Here is a 21300-nt window from a genome sequence, read left to right as displayed (position 1 = left end):
AGCGACAGCTTGTCTACTGGATCTCGGTGAGGTAGGCTAAGGTCGGCTGGCCAGGGAGCGGCAGCTTGTCTTCTGGATCGCGGTGAGGTAGGCAAGGGTCTGCTGGCCATGGAGTGGCACTTCGTCTACTGGATCGCGGTGAGGTAGGCTAGGGTCGGCTGGCCAGGGAGTGGTAGCTCGTCTACTGGATCGCGCTGAGGTAGGCAAGGGTCGGCTGGCCTTGTATTGGCAGCTCGTCTACTGGATCGTGTTGAGGTAGGCTAGGGTCGGCTGGCCAGGGTGTGGCAACTCTACTGGATCGAGTTGAGGTAGGCAAAGGTCTGCTGGCCAGGGAGAGGTAGCTTGTCTACTGGATTGCGTTGAGGTAGCGTAGGGTCGGCTGCCCAGGGAATGGCAGCTCGTCCACTGGATCGCGTTGAGGTAGGCTAGGGTCGGCTGGCCAGGGAGCGGCAGCTTGTCTACTAGATCGCGTTGAGGTAGGAAAAGGTCGGCTGGCCAGGGAGCAGCAGCTTGTCAACTGGATCCCGGTGAGGTAGGCTAGGGTCGGCTGTCCAGGGAGCGGCAGCTTGTCTACTGGATCTCGGTGAGGTAAGCTAAGGTCGGCTGGCCAGGGAGCGATAGCTTGTCTACTGGATCGCGGTGAGGTAGACTAAGGTCGGCTGGCCAGGGAGCGGCAGTTTGTCTACTGAATCGCGGTGAGGTAGGCTAGGGTCGGCTGGCCAGGGAGTGGCAGCTCGTCTACTGGATCCCGTTGAGGTAGGCAAGGGTCGGCTGGCCAGGGAGAGGCAGCTTGTCTACTGAATCGCGGTGAGGTAGGCTAAGGTCGGCTTGCCAGGGAGTGGCAGCTCGTCTACTGGATTATATTGAGGTAGGCTAGAGTCGGCTGGCCAGTGATTGGCATCTCGTCTACTGGATCGCGTTGAGGTAGGCTATGGTCGGCTGGCCAGTGAGTGGCGGCTCGTCTACTGGATCGCGTTGAGGTAGGCAAGGGTAGGTTGGCCAAAGAGCGGCAGCTTGTCTACTGGATTGCTTTGAGGTAGGCTAGGGTCGGCTGGCCGGGGTATGGCAGCTCGTCTACTGGATCGCGTTGAGGTAGGCTAGGGTCGGTTGGCCAGTAAGCGGCAGCTTGTCTAATGGATCGCGGTGAGGTAGGCGAGGGTCGGATGGCCAGGGAGCGACAGCTTGTCTACTGGATCGCGGTGAGGAAGCCTAGGGTCGGCTGGCCAGGGAGCGGCAGCTTGTCGGCTGGCCAGGGAGTGGAGCTCGTCTGCTGGATCGCGTTGAGGTAGGCAAGTGTCGGCTGGCCAGGGAGCGACAGCTTGTCTACTGGATCTCGGTGAGGTAGGCTAAGGTCGGCTGGCCAGGGAGCGGCAGCTTGTCTTCTGGATCGCGGTGAGGTAGGCAAGGGTCTGCTGGCCATGGAGTGGCACTTCGTCTACTGGATCGCGGTGAGGTAGGCTAGGGTCGGCTGGCCAGGGAGTGGTAGCTCGTCTACTGGATCGCGCTGAGGTAGGCAAGGGTCGGCTGGCCTTGTATTGGCAGCTCGTCTACTGGATCGTGTTGAGGTAGGCTAGGGTCGGCTGGCCAGGGTGTGGCAACTCTACTGGATCGAGTTGAGGTAGGCAAAGGTCTGCTGGCCAGGGAGAGGTAGCTTGTCTACTGGATTGCGTTGAGGTAGCGTAGGGTCGGCTGCCCAGGGAATGGCAGCTCGTCCACTGGATCGCGTTGAGGTAGGCTAGGGTCGGCTGGCCAGGGAGCGGCAGCTTGTCTACTAGATCGCGTTGAGGTAGGAAAAGGTCGGCTGGCCAGGGAGCAGCAGCTTGTCAACTGGATCCCGGTGAGGTAGGCTAGGGTCGGCTGGCCAGGGAGCGGCAGCTTGTCTACTGGATCTCGGTGAGGTAAGCTAAGGTCGGCTGGCCAGGGAGCGATAGCTTGTCTACTGGATCGCGGTGAGGTAGACTAAGGTCGGCTGGCCAGGGAGCGGCAGTTTGTCTACTGAATCGCGGTGAGGTAGGCTAGGGTCGGCTGGCCAGGGAGTGGCAGCTCGTCTACTGGATCCCGTTGAGGTAGGCAAGGGTCGGCTGGCCAGGGAGAGGCAGCTTGTCTACTGAATCGCGGTGAGGTAGGCTAAGGTCGGCTTGCCAGGGAGTGGCAGCTCGTCTACTGGATTATATTGAGGTAGGCTAGAGTCGGCTGGCCAGTGATTGGCATCTCGTCTACTGGATCGCGTTGAGGTAGGCTATGGTCGGCTGGCCAGTGAGTGGCGGCTCGTCTACTGGATCGCGTTGAGGTAGGCAAGGGTAGGCTGGCCAGGGTGTGGCAGCTCGTCTACTGGATCGAGTTGAGGTAGGGAAAGGTCTGATGGCCAGGGAGCGGTAGCTTGTCTACTGGATCACGTTGAGGTACACACAGCAAAAAAAACTATCGCGCGTTTTTTGTACGAAACAAATAACATTTTCCTGTGACATGGTGGTAGCCCTGATGTCCTTGCCTGTGGGTGTACTCCCCTATCTAATGGCAACGATATATCCTTCCGTATGTAGTACAGTAGATGGGATACGTAGATTGCGCATGTGAATGTAATATTCTGCACAGTAATGCATATTGCAGTAATCATTATCTCTTGCAAAGTGTCAAATTCGTGGTGTAAAATGATATACTACATGGTAACTACGACACCCTACTTCATACCGGCGGTCATTTATCTGTCTGCTGGTTTAGATTAATCAGCAACCTCACGTAATATGTAGTATCACCTGTGTGACTGATAACAGGATGTCACAAACCTGGCACCACATCATAGTATTTAGTAAACCTACATGAAAAGTAATGACTCTTTTCATGGATCTGCATTAGTTAACTCCCCTTTAACAGTGAAAATCAGATTTCTATTTAACATGACCATAGACATGTTGTTGGAGGTTAAGAAAGTAATCTTCGACTGTAAGTTTTATTATTTCAATACTTGGTGTAACCTCCTCCCGTTGCCAACACTTCATTGAGACTTCGAGGAATGGATGCCACTAACGTCTGCGTTAAGTTCCTACCAGAAGGGCTTCGTAGATGTTCCCATGCTTGTAAAGCATCATTTACGACTGTAGCACGACATCGATGTTGTCGGTAAGGCATGCCTTTCTGCATGGCCGCCCAAACGTGCTCTATCGGGTTGAGATCAGGCGATTTTGCAGGATGTGGCAACACTGTTATACGTGGATGGCAAGCATACCACGCCTTTACAACCCTGGATGTGTGAACTGGGCTGTTATCTTGGACGAGGTAAAATGGCTCCGGCTCTGGAAACGGCATCCTCCCACTGAAGGTAGCAGGACCTCCTCCAGTATCTCAACGTATCTAGGACCGGTCAACTGGCCAGGCAGGAAATGGCGGTGTAAAATAACCTTTATGGACTGCCACGAACCCAGATGTGCTATAAAATAATACAATATCAATAGTAAAACATATTCTTCCCAAATTACATCTATACAATATGAAGCTATTGTGTTTACCTCGCATCACATTGAGGTATGCTACAGCTACCACATGCGGGGGTTGCCGCATATAGCTGTGTGTGTGTCACAGCTATATTGCACACACCAATTCAAAAGTAGGGGTTCGTACTGCCTTGTATGATGTAATTTTATTGTTGATTATATAATGCGGCTCTTGTGGCACGTAACTTACATGGGTTTAGCATAGGACTCTGGAAACCTGTGGCTTCCAGGCACGTATACCAACCCTACCGGCATGGTACAACAGGTAGGTCAGTGATCATTACAGACGTCTTCAGACCCCCTCTGTGCGATAGCTTTATTGTTGTGTGTACGTCAAGACGTACGTATATATATATATATATATATATATATATATATATATATATATATATATATATATATATATATATATATATATCCTCCCCTCCTTGTATTAACTTTCTAAAATGGGAAACAGAAGAAGGAGTCACGCGGGGAGTGCTCATCCTCCTCGAAGGCTCAGAGTGGGGTGCCTAAATGTGTGTGTATGTAACCAAGATGTAAAAAAAGGAGAGATAGGTAGTATGTTTGAGGAAATGAACCTGGATGTTTTGGCTCTGAGTGAAACGAAGCTCAAGGGTAAAGGGGAAGAGTGGTTTGGGAATGTCTGGGGAGTAAAGTCAGGGGTTAGTGAGAGGACAAGAGCAAGGGAAGGAGTAGCAATACTCCTGAAACAGGAGTTGTGGGAGTATGTGATAGAGTGTAAGAAAGTAAATTCTCGATTAATATGGGTAAAACTGAAAGTTGATGGAGAGAGGTGGGTGATTATTGGTGCATATGCACCTGGGCATGAGAAGAAAGATCAAGAGAGGCAAGTGTTTTGGGAGCAGCTGAATGAGTGTGTTAGTGGTTTTGATGCACGAGACCGGGTTATAGTGATGGGTGATTTGAATGCAAAGGTGAGTAATGTGGCAGTTGAGGGAATAATTGGTATACATGGGGTGTTCAGTATTGTAAATGGAAATGGTGAAGAGCTTGTAGATTTATGTGCTGAAAAAGGACTGATGATTGGGAATACCTGGTTTAAAAAGCGAGATATACATAAGTATACTTATGTAAGTAGGAGAGATGGCCAGAGAGCGTTATTGGATTACGTGTTAATTGACAGGCGTGCGAAAGAGAGACTTTTGGATGTTAATGTGCTGAGAGGTGCAACTGGAGGGATGTCTGATCATTATCTTGTTGAGGCTAAGGTGAAGATTTGTATGGGTTTTCAGAAAAGAAGAGTGAATGTTGGGGTGAAGAGGGTGGTGAGAGTAAGTGAGCTTGAGAAGGAGACCTGTGTGAGGAAGTACCAGGAGAGACTGAGTACAGAATGGAAAAAGGTGAGAACAATGGAAGCAAGGGGAGTGGGGGAGGAATGGGATGTATTTAGGGAATCAGTGATGAATTGCGCGAAAGATGCTTGTGGCATGAGAAGAGTGGGAGGTGGGTTGATTAGAAAGGGTAGTGAGTGGTGGGATGAAGAAGTAAGAGTATTAGTGAAAGAGAAGAGAGAGGCATTTGGACGATTTTTGCAGGGAAAAAATGCAATTGAGTGGGAGATGTATAAAAGAAAGAGACAGGAGGTCAAGAGAAAGGTGCAAGAGGTGAAAAAAAGGGCATATGAGAGTTGGGGTGAGAGAGTATCATTAAATTTTAGGGAGAATAAAAAGATGTTCTGGAAGGAGGTAAATAAAGTGCGTAAGACAAGGGAGGAAATGGGAACTTCAGTAAAGGGCGCAAATGGGGAGGTGATAACAAGTAGTGGTGATGTGAGAAGGAGATGGAGTGAGTATTTTGAAGGTTTGTTGAATGTGTTTGATGATAGAGTGGCAGATATAGGGTGTTTTGGTCGAGGTGGTGTGCAAAGTGAGAAGGTTAGGGAAAATGATTTTGTAAACAGAGAAGAGGTAGTGAAAGCTTTGCGGAAGATGAAAGCCGGCAAGGCAGCAGGTTTGGATGGTATTGCAGTGGAATTTATTAAAAAAGGGGGTGACTGTATTGTTGACTGGTTGGTAAGGTTATTTAATGTATGTATGACTCATGGTGAGGTGCCTGAGGATTGGCGGAATGCGTGCATAGTGCCATTGTACAAAGGCAAAGGGGATAAGAGTGAGTGCTCAAATTACAGAGGTATAAGTTTGTTGAGTATTCCTGGCAAATTATATGGGAGGGTATTGATTGAGAGGGTGAAGGCATGTACAGAGCATCGGATTGGGGAAGAGCAGTGTGGTTTCAGAAGTGGTAGAGGATGTGTGGATCAGGTGTTTGCTTTGAAGAATGTATGTGAGAAATACTTAGAAAAGCAAATGGATTTGTATGTAGCATTTATGGATCTGGAGAAGGCATATGATAGAGTTGATAGAGATGCTCTGTGGAAGGTATTAAGAATATATGGTGTGGGAGGCAAGTTGTTAGAAGCAGTGAAAAGTTTTTATCGAGGATGTAAGGCATGTGTACGTGGAGGAAGAGAGGAAAGTGATTGGTTCTCAGTGAATGTAGGTTTGCGGCAGGGGTGTGTGATGTCTCCATGGTTGTTTAATTTGTTTATGGATGGGGTTGTTAGGGAGGTAAATGCAAGAGTTTTGGTAAGAGGGGCAAGTATGAAGTCTGCTGGGGATGAGAGAGCTTGGGAAGTGAGTCAGTTGTTGTTCACTGATGATACAGCGCTGGTGGCTGATTCATGTGAGAAACTGCAGAAGCTGGTGACTGAGTTTGGTAAAGTGTGTGGAAGAAGAAAGTTAAGAGTAAATGTGAATAAGAGCAAGGTTATTAGGTACAGTAGGGTTGAGGGTCAAGTCAATTGGGAGGTGAGTTTGAATGGAGAAAAACTGGAGGAAGTGAAGTGTTTTAGATATCTGGGAGTGGATCTGGCAGCGGATGGAACCATGGAAGCGGAAGTGGATCATAGGGTGGGGGAGGGGGCGAAAATTCTTGGGGCCTTGAAGAATGTGTGGAAGTCGAGAACATTATCTCGGAAAGCAAAAATGGGTATGTTTGAAGGAATAGTGGTTCCAACAATGTTGTATGGTTGCGAGGCGTGGGCTATGGATAGAGTTGTGCGCAGGAGGATGGATGTGCTGGAAATGAGATGTTTGAGGACAATGTGTGGTGTGAGGTGGTTTGATCGAGTGAGTAACGTAAGGGTAAGAGAGATGTGTGGAAATAAAAAGAGCGTGGTTGAGAGAGCAGAAGAGGGTGTTTTGAAGTGGTTTGGGCACATGGAGAGGATGAGTGAGGAAAGATTGACCAAGAGGATATATGTGTCGGAGGTGGAGGGAGCAAGGAGAAGAGGGAGACCAAATTGGAGGTGGAAAGATGGAGTGAAAAAGATTTTGTGTGATCGGGGCCTGAACATGCAGGAGGGTGAAAGGAGGGCAAGGAATAGAGTGAATTGGAGCGATGTGGTATACCGGGGTTGACGTGCTGTCAGTGGATTGAATCAAGGCATGTGAAGCGTCTGGGGTAAACCATGGAAAGCTGTGTAGGTATGTATATTTGCGTGTGTGGACGTATGTATATACATGTGTATGGGGGGGTTGGGCCACTTCTTTCGTCTGTTTCCTTGCGCTACCTCGCAAACGCGGGAGACAGCGACAAAGTATAAAAAAAAAGAAAAAAAAGATATATATATATATATATATATATATATATATATATATATATATATATATATATACTCGTTAACAATATGCCTTGATTAGGACATTCAGGTGCCCCTGCTGCCTCGGACATCGTATGAAAAATAAATCGACCACAACAGTTCGCATACGTGTCTTGGAAATTCCCGTCGACAAAGGTTGTTTTGGGAAATACCACATTAAAAGCAGGACGAGCATATTGCTCATGTTTTAGTCTGGTCTGTTGACACACTTCTGTTGATTCTGTGTCCACTTATTATTACACGTTAGGGAAGTACTATAAATACATATGGGGTCATTGGAAACCATCGGGGAAATTCCATTTTCTATGGTGAGTGTGGTAAATGGTGATATAGGTTGGTAGTCCTGGCTATGGCCGTCCCCGGAGATGTACTATCTATAATCGCGATAAAAATATATTTCCATCGTCGAGGACAAAATTTATTCTTAAGATCACATTTTGTCTCAGTCGTGGTTTACCGTAAAAAACAAACAAGTAAAACATTGTTTAGAAATTGACTGACGTCAGAAGAGTCGGAATATATTATAAACGTGGACGACGTCTGAATCCGAATTGTTACATTGACTCTGACTTGGACGGACTGACATTCAAAATATATACTTTATTATAGAGCAAAAGAAATTTTCCTACATAAACTTTTAGTAACACACGCATGTAGCACGAGTACATGGAATATTAGTAAGTGTATAGTCAAAAATGAATGTTACAAAACGATAAAATGCCATGCAAGTCATTTCATTGGATTGAGACAACGCCTTGCCATACAATAAAGCCCCGCTTCTGCTTCGAGATGGCGGAGGAGCGCGGTCATTCCGAAACCGAAGATTACTATGTTTCTGGTTCATACGTTCATTTCCTGGGTTGTTGTGGTGAGTGAAAATATCGCGTTGAGGGTTCCGGGAAGTGTAGTGGTGGAGGAGACTTCAGGAGACTAGAGAAGAGGTAAGGTACTGGTCACTGAGATACTCGGGGTAAAACCCAATTTGTTGACACAAGTCTTGTGGTGGTGGAAAGGTGAGGATATGTGGCCACGGGTGTCAGGTCGCCGGCTCGGTAGCTGCCAGCTGGCTTCGTGCTCCCGGCTCGGAGTTGAATGATGTTTGCATAAACACAGGTCTTATTTCTAGCCAGGTATGAGTAACATTTGGAGATTAATGGTTGTAACCAATGTAGAGTGAGTGGTGAACTAGAGTTACGTGTACTTAGTATAATTAGCACAGCTAGAAAATGTAGAAAACCTATGAACTCTGTAGACAGACACTTCGAAGTATATTACTATTCGCTCATATGACAGCTTATGATTATTCATCCCGGAATGTGTAACCCGCCATTCACATTATTACAGTTAACATTGTTTTGGGAAATTGGCGGTTTAGCTCATTTGAATTTTTTTTTTTTTCTTTTGGATGTCCAACATACAAACAGTAACAGACCACCGGGTCCTTTTGAAGCTTCATGTTTCCAGGTAAAGAAATTAGAAATCTGCTGTAAGAGTTCGCCCCACTGCCAAATATCCCTTATACGTGGCCACTTCATGCGTTACCATAGCAGTAGACCACAAAAATAACGGTACATTTCCATTATGATCATGTACTTCTGGGGATGTTAGGTAAGATTTTCATAGGCTGTGGTCGGCTTTGCGGGAGCTACTGCACTCGGTCACAGTGAGGTAGGCTAGAATAAGTGGGTGAGTGGTGGCTTCTGTACTGGATCATGGTGATGTAGGGTAGCTTCGCTCACCCGCGAAGCGGTGGCTAGTATATTGGATCACGGTGAGGTGGCCCAGAAATGGGCGATGAGAGTTGTGGCTACTTTACTGAGTTATGGTGAAGTAGGCTAGCGTCGGCTGGCCGGGGAGTGGCAGCTAGTCTACTGGATCGCATTGAGATAGGCTAGGGTCGGCTAGCCAGGGAGCAGCAGCTTGTCTACTGGATTGCGTATAGGTAGGCTAGGGTCGGCTGGCCAGGGACTGGCAGCTCGTCTACTGGATCTCGGTGAGGTAGGCTAGGGTCGGCTGGCCAGGGACTGGCAGCTCGTCTACTGGATCGCTTTGAGGAAGGCTAGGGTCGGCTGGCCAGGGAGCGGCAGCTTGTCTACTAGATCACGGTGAGGTAGGCTTGTGTCGGCTGGCCAGGGAGTGGCAGCTCGTCTACTGGATTATATTGAGGTAGGCTATGGTCGGCTGGCCAGTGAGTGGCAGCTCGTCTACTGTATCGCTGTGAGGTAGGCAAGGGTCGGCTGGCCAGGGAGCGGCAGCTTGTCTACTGGATCGCGGTGAGGTAGGCTAGGGTCGGCTGGCCAGGGAGCGGCAGCTTGTCGGCTGTGCAGGGATTGGCAGCTCGTCTACTGGATCGAGTTGAGGTAGGCAAGGGTCGGCTGGCCAGGGAGCGGCAACTTGTCTACTGGATCTCGGTGAGGTTGGCTAGGGTTGGCTGGCCAGGGAGCGACAGCTTGTCTACTGGATCGCGATGAGGTAGGCTAGGGTCGGCTACCAGGGAGTTGCAGCTCGTCTACTGGATTATATTGAGGTAGGCTATGGTCGGCTGGCCAGTTAGTGTCAGCTTATCTACTGGATTATATTGAGGTAGGCTAGGGTCGGCTGGCCAGGGAGTAGCAGCTCGTCTACTGGATCGCGTTGAGGTAGGCAAGGGTAGGTTGGCCAAAGAGCGGCAGCTTGTCTACTGGATTGCTTTGAGGTAGGCTAGGGTCCGATGGCCGGGGTATGGCAGCTCGTCTACTGGATCGCGTTGAGGTAGGCTAGGGTCGGTTGGCCAGTAAGCGGCAGCTTGTCTAATGGATCGCGGTGAGGTAGGCGAGGGTCGGATGGCCAGGGAGCGACAGCTTGTCTACTGGATCGCGGTGAGGAAGCCTAGGGTCGGCTGGCCAGGGAGCGGCAGCTTGTCGGCTGGCCAGGGAGTGGCAGCTCGTCTGCTGGATCGCGTTGAGGTAGGCAAGGGTCGGCTGGCCAGGGAGCGACAGCTTGTCTACTGGATCTCGGTGAGGTAGGCTAAGGTCGGCTGGCCATGGAGCGGCAGCTTGTCCTCTGGATCGCGGTGAGGTAGGCAAGGGTCTGCTGGCCATGGAGTGGCACTTCGTCTACTGGATCGCGGTGAGGTAGGCTAGGGTCGGCTGGCCAGGGAGTGGTAGCTCGTCTACTGGATCACGCTGAGGTAGGCAAGGGTCGGCTGGCCTTGTATTGGCAGCTCGTCTACTGGATCGCGTTGAGTTAGGCTAGGGTCGGCTGGCCAGGGTGTGGCAACTCTACTGGATCGAGTTGAGGTAGGCAAAGGTCTGCTGGCCAGGGAGAGGTAGCTTGTCTACTGGATTGCGTTGAGGTAGCGTAGGGTCGGCTGCCCAGGGAATGGCAGCTCGTCCACTGGATCGCGTTGAGGTAGGCTAGGGTCGGCTGGCCAGGGAGCGGCAGCTTGTCTACTGGATCTCGGTGAGGTAGGCTAAGGTCGGCTGACCAGGGAGCGATAGCTTGTCTACTGGATCGCGGTGAGGTAGGCTAAGGTCGGCTGGCCAGGGAGCGGCAGTTTGTCTACTGGATCGCGGTGAGGTAGGCTAGGGTCGGCTGGCCAGGGAGTGGCAGCTCGTCTACTGGATCCCGTTGAGGTAGGCAAGGGTCGGCTGGCCAGGGAGAGGCAGCTTGTCTACTGAATCGCGGTGAGGTAGGCTAAGGTCGGCTGGCCAGGGAGTGGCAGTTCGTGTACTGGATTATATTGAGGTAGGCTAGAGTCGGCTGGCCAGTGATTGGCATCTCGTCTACTGGATCGCGTTGAGGTAGGCTATGGTCGGCTGGCCAGTGAGTGGCAGCTCGTCTACTGGATCGCGTTGAGGTAGGCAAGGGTAGGCTGGCCAGGGTGTGGCAGCTCGTCTACTGGATCGAGTTGAGGTAGGCAAAGGTCTGATGGCCAGGGAGCGGTACCTTGTCTACTGGATCACGTTGAGGTACACACAGCAAAAAAAAAACTATCGCGCGTTTTTTGTACGAAACAAAATAACGCACAAGACGTGGAATAATGGAACAGTCAACATTTTCCTGTGAAATGGTGGTAGCCCTGATGTCCTTGCCTGTGGGTGTCCTCCCCTATCTAATGGCAACGATATATCCTTCCGTATGTAGTACAGTAGATAGGATACTTAAATTGAGCATGTGAATGTAATATTCTGCACAGTAATGCATATTGCAGTAATCATTATCTCTTGCAAAGTGTCAAATTCCTGGTGTAAAATGATATACTACATGGTAACTACGACACCCTACTTCATACCGGCGGTGATTTATCTGTCTGCTGGTTTAGATTAATCAGCAACCTCACGTAATATGTAGTATCACCAGTGTGACTGATAACAGGATGTCACAAACCTGGCACCACATCATAGTATTTAGTAAACCTACATGAAAAGTAATGACTCTTTTCATGGATCTGCATTAGTTAACTTCCCTTTAACAGTGAAAATCAGATTTCTATTTAACATGACCATAGACATGTTGTTGGAGGTTAAGAAAGTAATCTTTGACTGTAAGTTTTATTATTTCAATACATGGTATAACCTCCTCCCGTTGCCAACACTTCATTGAGCCTTCGAGGAATGGATGCCACTAACGTCTGCGTTAAGTTCCTACCAGAAGGGCTTCGTAGATGTTCCCATGCTTGTAAAGCATCATTTACGACTGTAGCACGACATCGATGTTGTCGGTCAGGAATGCCTTTCTGCATGGCCGCCCATACGTGCTCTATCGGGTTGAGATCAGGCGATTTTGCAGGATGTAGCAACACTGTTATACGTGGATGGCAAGCATACCACGCCTTTGCAACCCTGGATGTGTGAACTGGGCTGTTATCTTGGACGAGGTAAAATGGCTCCGGCTCTGGAAACGGCATCCTCCCACTGAAGGTAGCAGGACCTCCTCCAGTATCTCAACGTATCTAGGACCGGTCAACTGGCAAGGCACGAAATGGCGGTGTAAGATAACCTTTATGGACTGCCACGAACCCAGATGTGCTATAAAATAATACAATATCAATAGTAAAACATATTCTTCCCAAATTACACCTATACAATATGAAGCTATTGTGTTTACCTCGCATCACATTGAGGTATGCTGCAGCTACCACAAGCGGGGGTTGCCGCATATAGCTGTGTGTGTCTCACAGCTATATTGCACACACCAATTCAAAAGTAGGGGTTCGTACTGCCTTGTATGATGTAATTTTATTGTTGATTATATAATGCCGCTCTTGTGGCAAGTAACTTACATGGGTCTAGCATAGGACTCTGGAAAACTGTGGCTTCCAGGCACGTATACCAACCCTACCGGCATGGTACAACAGGTAGGTCAGTGATCATTACAGACGTCTTCAGACCCCCTCTGCGCGATAGTTTTATTGTTGTGTGTACGTCAAGACATACGTATATATATATATATATATATATATATATATATATATATATATATATATTCGTTAACAAGATGCCTTGATTAGGGCATTCAGGTGCCCCTGCTGCCTCAGACATCGTATGAAAAATAAATCGACCACAACAGTTCGCATACGTGTCTTGGAAATTCCCGTCGACAAAGGTTGTTTTGGGAAATGCCACATTAAAAGCAGGACGAGCATATTGCTCATGTTTTAGTCTGGTCTGTTGACACACTTCTGTTGATGCTGTGTCCACTTATTATTACACGTTAGGGAAGTACTATAAATACATATGGGGTCATTGGAAACCATCGGCGAAATTCCATTTTCTATGGTGAGTGTGGTAAATGGTGATATAGGTTGGTAGTCCTGGCTATGGCCGTCCTCGGAGATGTACTGTCTATAATCGCGATAAATATATTTCCATCGTCGAGGACAAATTTTGTCTCAGTCGTGGTTTACCGTAAAAAGACAAACAAGTAAAACATTGTTTAGAAATTGACTGACGTCAGAAGAGTCGGAATATATTATAAACGTGGACGACGTCTGAATCCGAATTGTTACATTGACTCTGACTTGGACGGACTGACATTCAAAATATATACTTTATTATAGAGCAAAAGAAATTTTCCTACATAAACGTTTAGTAACACACGCATGTAGCACGAATACATGGAATATTACTAAGTGTATAGTCAAAAATGAATGTTACAAAACGATAAAAGGCCATGCAAGTCATTTCATTGGATTGAGACAACGCCTTGCCATACAATAAAGCCCCGCTTCTGCTTCGACATGGCGGAGGAGCGCGGTCATTCCGAAACCGAAGATTACTATGTTTCTGGTTCATACGTTCATTTCCTGGGTTGTTGTGGTGAGTGACAATATCGCGTTGAGGGTTCCGGGAAGTGTAGTGGTGGAGGAGACTTCAGGAGACTAGAGAAGAGGTAAGGTACTGGTCACTGAGATACTCGGGGTAAAACCCAATTTGTTGACACAAGTCTTGTGGTGGTGGAAAGGTGAGAATATGTGGCCACAGGTGTCAGGTCGCCTGCTCGGTAGCTGCGTTGAATGATGTTTGCATAAACAAAGGTCTTATTTCTAGCCAGGTATGAGTAACATTTGGAGATTAATGGTTGTAACCAATGTAGAGTGAGTGGTGAACTAGAGTTACGTGTACTTAGTATAATTAGCACAGCTAGAAAATGTAGAAAACCTATGAACTCTGTAGACAGACACTTCGAAGTATATTACTATTCGCTCATATGACAGCTTATGATTATTCATCCCGGAATGTGTAACCCGCCATTCACATTATTACAGTTAACATTGTTTTGGCAAATTGGCGGTTTAGCTCATTTGAAAAACTTTTTTTTTCTTTTGGATGTCCAACATACAAACAGTAACAGACCACCGGGTCCTTTTGAAGCTTCATGTTTCCAGGGAAAGAAATTAGAAATCTGCTGTAAGAGTTCGCCCCACTGCCAAATATCCCTTATACGTGGCCACTTCATGCGTTACCATAGCAGTAGACCACAAAAATAACGGTACATTTCCATTATGATCATGTACTTCTGGGAATGTTAGGTAAGATTTTCATAGGCTGTGGTCGGCTTTGCGGGGAGCTGCTGCACTCGGTCACAGTGAGGTAGGCTAGAATAAGTGGGTGAGTAGTGGCTTCTGTACTGGATCATGGTGATGTAGGGTAGCTTCGGTCACCCGCGAAGCGGTGGCTAGTATACTGGATCACGGTGAGGTGGCCCAGAAATGGGCGATGAGAGTTGTGGCTACTTAACTGAGTTATGGTGAGGTAGGCTAGCGTCGGCTGGCCGGGGAGTGGCAGCTAGTCTACTGGATCGCATTGAGATAGGCTAAGGTCGGCTAGCCAGGGAGCAGCAGCTTGTCTACTGGATTGCGTATAGGTAGGCTAGGGTCGGCTGGCCAGGGACTGGCAGCTCGTCTACTGGATCGCTTTGAGGAAGGCTAGGGTCGGCTGGCCAGGGAGCGGCAGCTTGTCTACTTGATCGCGGTGAGGTAGGCTAGGGTCGGCTGGCCAGGGAGCGGCAGCTTCTCTACTGAATCGCGGTGAGGTAGGCAAGAGTCGGCTGGCCGGGGAGCGGCAGCTTGTTTACTGGATGGCGGTGAGGTAGGCTAGGGTCGGCTGGCCAGGGAGCGGCGGCTTGTCTACTGGATCGCGGTGAGGTAGGCTAGGGTCGTCTGGCCAGGGAGGCGCAGCTTATCTACTGGATCGCATTGAGGTAGGCTAGGGTCGGCTGGCCAGGGAGTGGCAGCTCGTCTACTGGATCGCGGTGAGGTAGGCAAGGGTCGGCTGGCAAGGGAGCGGTAGCTTGTCTACTGGATCGCGGTGAGGTAAGCTATGGTCTGCTGGACAGGGAGTGGCAGCTCGTCTACTGTATCGCGGTGAGGTAGGCAAGGTTCTGCTGGCCATGGAGTGGCACTTCGTCTACTGGATCGCGTTGAGGTAGGCTAAGGTCGGCTGGCTAGGCAGTGGTAGCTCGTCTACTGGATCGCGCTGAGGTAGGCAAGGGTCGGCTGGCCAGGGATTGGCAGCTCGTCTACTGGATCGCGATGAGTTAGGCAAGGGTCGGCTGGCCAGGGAGTGGCAGCTTCTATACTGGATCACGATGAGGTAGTCTAGGTTCGGCTGGACAGGGAGTGGCAGCTCGTCTATTGGATGGCGTTCAGGTAGGCTATTGTCGGCTGGCCAGGGTGTGGCAGCTCGTCTACTGGATCGAGTTGAGGTAGGCAAAGGTCTGCTGGCCAGGGAGCGGTAGCTTCTCTACTGGATTGCGTTAAGGTAGGCTAGGGTCGGCTGGCGAGGGAGTGGCAGCTCGTCCACTGGATCGCGTTGAGGTAGGCTATGGTCAGCTGACCAGGGAGCGGCAGCTTGTCTACTAGATCGCGTTCAGGTAGGCAAGGGTCGGCTGGCCAGGGAGCGGCAGCTTGTCTACTGGATCGCGGTGAGGTAGGCTAGGATCGGCTGGCCAGGGAGCGGGAGCTTGTCGGCTGGCCAGGGAGTGGCAGCTTGTCTACTGGATCGCGGTTAGGTAGGCAAGGGTCGGCTGGCAAGGGACCGGCAGCTTGTCTATTGGATCTCGGTGAGGTAGGCTAAGGTCGGCTGGCCATGGAGCGGTAGCTTGTCTACTGGATCGCGGTGAGGTAGGCTAGGGTCGGCTGGCCAGGGAGCGGCAGCTTGTCTACTGGATCTCGGTGAAGTAGGCTAAGGTCGGCTGGCCAGGGAGCGGCAGTTTGTCTATAGGATCGCGGTGAGGTAGGCAAGGGTCGGCTGGCCAGGGAGTGGCAGCTCGTCTACTGGATCGCGATGAGGTAGGCAAGGCTCGGCTGGCCAGGGAGCGGCAGCTTGTCTACTGGATCGCGGTGAGGTAGGCTAGGGTCGGCTGGCCAGGGAGTGACAGCTCGTCTACTGGATCGCGTTCAGATAGGCAAGGGTCGGCTGGCCAGGGAGCGGCAGCTTGTCTACTTGATCGCGGTGAGGTAGGCTAGGGTCGGCTGGCCAGGGAGCGGCAGCTTGTCTACTGGATCTCGGTGAGGTAGGTTTGGGTCGGCTGGCCAGGGAGTGGCAGCTCGTCTACTGGATTATATTGAGGTAGGCTATGGTCGGCTGGCCAGTGAGTGGCAGCTCGTCTTTTGTATCGCGTTGATGTAGGCTAGGGTAGGCTGGCCATGGTGTGGCAGCTCGTCTACTGGATCGAGTTGAGGTAGGCAAAGGTCTGATGGCCAGGGAGCGGTACCTTGTCTACTGGATCACGTTGATGTACACACAGCAAAATAAACTATCGCGCGTTTTTTGTACGAAAGAAAATGACGTACTAGACGTGGAATAATGGAACAGTCAACATTTTCCTGTGAGATGGTGGTAGCCCTGATGTACCTGCCTGTGGGTGTCCTCACCTATCTAATGGCAACGATATATCCTTCCGTATGTAGTACAGTAGATGGGATACGTAAATTGAGCATGTGAATGTAATATTCTGCACAGTAATGCATATTGCAGTAATCATTATCTCCTGCAAAGTGTCAAATTCCTGGTGTAAAATGATATACTACATGGTAACTACGACACCCTACTTCATACCGGCGGTGATTTATCTATCTGCTGGTTTAGATTAATCAGCAACCTCACGTAATATGTAGTATCACCTGTGTGACTGATAACAGTATGTCACAAACCTGGCGCCACATCATAGTATTTAGTAACTGTATTGGACTTTGGCACCCCCAAAGGGTATTTTAAGTAAACTTTTAAGTAGGGTCTTTCCCTTTAGATGCCACTATTCCCCTGTAAAGGCCTTTGAAGACGCCAAAGGGGATTTAGATTAATCCTTCAATTTTCCTCTAAATTTTTGGATGTCTCCACGCAATTCTCTTGCCCTTTGGCATCCCCAAAGTGGTATTAAAGTAAGCTTTCGAAATGTTTCTTTCCCTTTTGATGCCTGTATGCCCCTGTAATTGCCTTTGGCGGCGCCAAAGGGGATTTAAATTAAATCTTTAATTTGTATCTTTATTTTTGGATGCCACCATGCAAAGGTATTGGACTTTGGCACCCCTAAATGGTCTGTTAAGTAAACTTTTAATTTGTCTCTTTCCCTTCAGATGCCACTATTCCCCTGTAAAGGCCTTTGAAGACGCCAGAGGGGAGTTAGATTAATCCTTCAATTTTCCTCTAAATTTTTCGATGCGTCCATGCAATTCTCTTGCCCTTTGGCATCCCCAAAGTGGCATTAAAGTAAGCTTTCCAAATGTTTCTTTCCCTTTTGATGCCTCTATGCCCCTGTAATTGCATTTGGCGGCGCCAAAGGGGATTTAAAATAAACCTTTAATTTGTCTTTTTATTTTTGGATGCGACCATGCAACTGTATTGGACTTAGCACCCCCAAAGGGTATTTTAAGTTAATTTTTAAGTAGGGTCTTTCCCTTTAGATGCCACTATTCCCCTGTAAAGGCCTTTGAAGACGCCAAAGGGGATTTAGATTAATCCTTCAATTTTCCTCTAAATTTTTCGATGCGTCCATGCAATTCTCTTGCCCTTTGGCATCCCCAAAGTGGCATTAAAGTAATCTTTCCAAATGTTTCTTTCCCTTTTGATGCGTCTATGCCCCTGTAATTGCCTTTGGCGGCGCCAAAGGGGATTTGAAATAAACCTTTAATTTGTCTTTTTATTTTTGGATGCCACCATGCAACTATATTGGACTTTGGCACCCCCAAAGGGTATTTTAAGTAAACTTTTAAGTAGGGTCTTTCCCTTTAGATGCCACTATTCCCCTGTAAAGGCCTTTGAAGACGCCAAAGGGGATTTAGATTAATCCTTCAATTTTCCTTTAAATTTTTGGATGTCTCCACGCAATTCTCTTGCCCTTTGGCATCCCCAAAGTGGTATTAAAGTAAGCTTTCGAAATGTTTCTTTCCCTTTTGATGCCTCTATGCCCCTGTAATTGCCTTTGGCGGCGCCAAAGGGGATTTAAATTAAATCTTTAATTTGTATTTTTATTTTTGGATGCCACCATGCAAAGGTATTGGACTTTGGCACCCCTAAATGGTCTGTTAAGTAAACTTTTAATTTGTCTCTTTCCCTTCAGATGCCACTATTCCCCTGTAAAGGCCTTTGAAGACGCCAGAGGGGAGTTAGATTAATCCTTCAATTTTCCTCTAAATTTTTCGATTCGTCCATGCAATTCTCTTGCCCTTTGGCATCCCCAAAGTGGCATTAAAGTAAGCTTTGCAAATGTTTCTTTCCCTTTTGATGCCTGTATGCCCCTGTAATTGCCTTTGGCGGCGCCAAAGGGGATTTAAAATAAACCTTTAATTTGTCTTTTTATTTTTGGATGCGACCATGCAACTGTATTGGACTTTGGCACCCCCAAAGGGTATTTTAAGTTAATTTTTAAGTAGGGTCTTTCCCTTTAGATGCCACTATTCCCCTGTAAAGGCCTTTGAAGACGCCAAAGGGGATTTAGATTAATTCTTCAATTTTCCTCTAAATTTTTGGATGTCTCCACGCAATTCTCTTGCCCTTTGGCATCCCCAAAGTGGTATTACAGTAAGCTTTCGAAATGTTTCTTTCCCTTTCGATGCCTCTATGCCCCTGTAATTGCCTTTGGCGGCGCCAAAGGGGATTTAAATTAAATCTTTAATTTGTATTTTTATTTTTGGATGCCACCATGCAAAGGTATTGGACTTTGGCACCCCTAAATGGTCTGTTAAGTAAACTTTTAATTTGTCTCTTTCCCTTCAGATGCCACTATTCCCCTGTAAAGGCCTTTGAAGACGCCAAAGGGGAATTAGATTAATCCTTCAATTTTCCTCTAAATTTTTCGATGCGTCCATGCAATTCTCTTGCACTTTGGCATCCCCAAAGTGGCATTAAAGTAAGCTTTCCAAATGTTTCTTTCTCCTTATGATGCCTCTATGCCCCTGTAATTGCCTTTGGCGGCGCCAAAGGGGATTTAAAATAAACCTTTAATTTGTGTTTTTATTTTTGGATGCCACCATGCAACTGTATTGGACTTTGGCACCCCCAAAGGGTATTTTAAGTAAACTTTTAATTAGGGTCTTTCCCTTTAGATACCACTATTCCCCTGTAAAGGCCTTTGAAATTGCCAAAGGGGATTTAGATTAATCCATCAATTTTCCTCAAAATATTTGGATGCCTCACCGCAATTCTCTTGACCTTTGGCATCCCCAAAGTGGCATTAAAGTAAGCTTTGCAAATGTTTCTTTCCCTTTTGATGCCTCTATGCCCCTGTAATTGCCTTTGGCGGCGCCAAAGGGGATTTAAAGTAAACCTTTCATTTGTCTTTTTACTTTTGGATGCCACCGTGCAGCTGTATTGGACTTTGGCACCACTAAACGGCCTTTTATATAAAATTTTAATTTACCTCTTTCCCTTCAGATGCCACTACTCCCCTGTAAAGGACTTAGAAGACGCCAAAGGGGATTTAGATTAATCCTTCAATTTTCCTCTAAGATTTTGGGTGCCTCCACGCAATTCCCTTGCACTTTGGCATCACCAAAGTGGCATTAAGGTAAGCTTTGCAAATGTTTATTTCCCTTTTGGTGCCTCAATGCCCCTGTAATTGCCTTTGGCGGCGCCAAAGGGGATTTAAACTACAGCTTTGATTTGTCTTTTTATTTTTGGTTGCCACAATGCAAAGGTATTGGACTTTGGCACCCCTAAACGGTCTTTTAAGTAAACTTTTAATTTGTCTCTTTCCCTTCAGATGGCACTATTCCCCTGTAAAGGCCTTTGAAGACGCCAAAGGGGAGTTAGATTAATCCTTCAATTTTCCTCTAAATTTTTCGATGCGTCCATGCAATTCTCTTGCCCTTTGGCATCCCCAAAGTGGCATCAAAGTAAGCTTTCCAAATGTTTCTTTCCCTTTTGATGCCTCTATGCCCCTGTTATTGCCTTTGGCGGCGCCAAAGGGGATTTGAAATAAACCTTTAATTTGTCTTTTTATTTTTGGATGCGACCATGCAACTGTATTGGACTTTGGCACCCCCAAAGGGTATTTTAAGTAAACTTTTAAGTAGGGTCTTTCCCTTTAGATGCCACTATTCCCCTGTAAAGGCCTTTGAAGACGCCAAAGGGGATTTAGATTAATCCTTCAATTTTCCTCTAAATTTTTGGATGTCTCCACGCAATTCTCTTGCCCTTTGGCATCCCCAAAGTGGTATTAAAGTAAGCTTTCGAAATGTTTCTTTCCCTTTTGATGTCTGTATGCCCCTGTAATTGCCTTTGACGGCGCCAAAGGGGATTTAAATTAAATCTTTAATTTGTATTTTTATTTTTGGATGCCACCATGCAAAGGTATTGGACTTTGGCACCCCTAAACGGTCTGTTAAGTAAACTTTTAATTTGTCTCTTTCCCTTCAGATGCCACTATTCCCCTGTAAAGGCCTTTGAAGACGAAAAAGGGGAGTTAGATTAATCCTTCAATTTTCCTCTAAATTTTTCGATGCGTCCATGCAATTCTTTTGCACTTTGGCATCCCCAAAGTGGCATTAAAGTAAGCTTTCCAAATGTTTCTTTCCCTTATGATGCCTCTATGCCCCTGTAATTGCCTTTGGCGGCGCCAAAGGGGATTTAAAATAAACCTTTAGTTTGTCTTTTTATTTTTGGATGCCACCATGCAACTGTATTGGGCTTTGGCACCCCCAAAGGGTATTTTAAGTAAACTTTTAATTAGGGTCTTTCCCTTTAGATATCATTATTCCCCTGTAAAGGCCTTTGAAGACGCCAAAGGGGATTTAGATTAATCCTTTAATTTTCCTCTAAGATTTTGGATGCCTCCACGCAATTCCCTTGCACTTTGGCATCCCCAAAGTGGCATTAAGGTAAGCTTTGCAAATGTTTCTATCCCTTTTGGTGCCTCTATGCCCCTGTAATTGCCTTTGATGGCGCCAAAGGGGATTTAAACTAAAGCTTTCATTTATCTTTTTATTTATGGATGCCACCATGCAAAGGTATTGGACTTTGGCACCCCTAAACGGTCTTTTAAGTAAACTTTTAATTTGTCTCTTTCCCTTCAGATGCCACTATTCCCCTGTAAGGCCTTTGAAGACGCCAAAGGGGAGTTAGATTAATCCTTCAATTTTCCTCTAAATTTTCGATGCGTCCATGCAATTCTCTTGCCCTTTGGTATCCCCAAAGTGGCATT

The 21300-nt window shown here is 47.5% G+C and overlaps 1 long non-coding RNA gene across 4 annotated transcripts in view; it reads left to right on the top strand.

The window, feature by feature from the left end:
• The window catches only part of LOC139748202 (uncharacterized), a 68728-nt gene that overhangs the window by 9439 nt on the left and 37989 nt on the right, over positions 1-21300 (top strand). The window contains exon 3 of one of the 4 annotated variants that reach the window (XR_011712603.1): positions 19533-19653. The exons of 2 other annotated variants lie outside the window; for them this stretch is intronic. This is a non-coding gene — a long non-coding RNA (uncharacterized lncRNA). Of the gene's footprint in view, positions 1-17236; positions 17312-19532; positions 19654-21300 lie in introns of those variants that run through there. One more of the 4 variants, XR_011712606.1, reaches the window with a different exon arrangement.

Source organism: Panulirus ornatus, chromosome 73, assembly GCF_036320965.1.
Source record: "Panulirus ornatus isolate Po-2019 chromosome 73, ASM3632096v1, whole genome shotgun sequence".
NCBI classification, from domain to species: Eukaryota; Metazoa; Arthropoda; class Malacostraca; order Decapoda; family Palinuridae; genus Panulirus; species Panulirus ornatus.
This window is presented reverse-complemented; position numbering and strand designations above follow the sequence as displayed.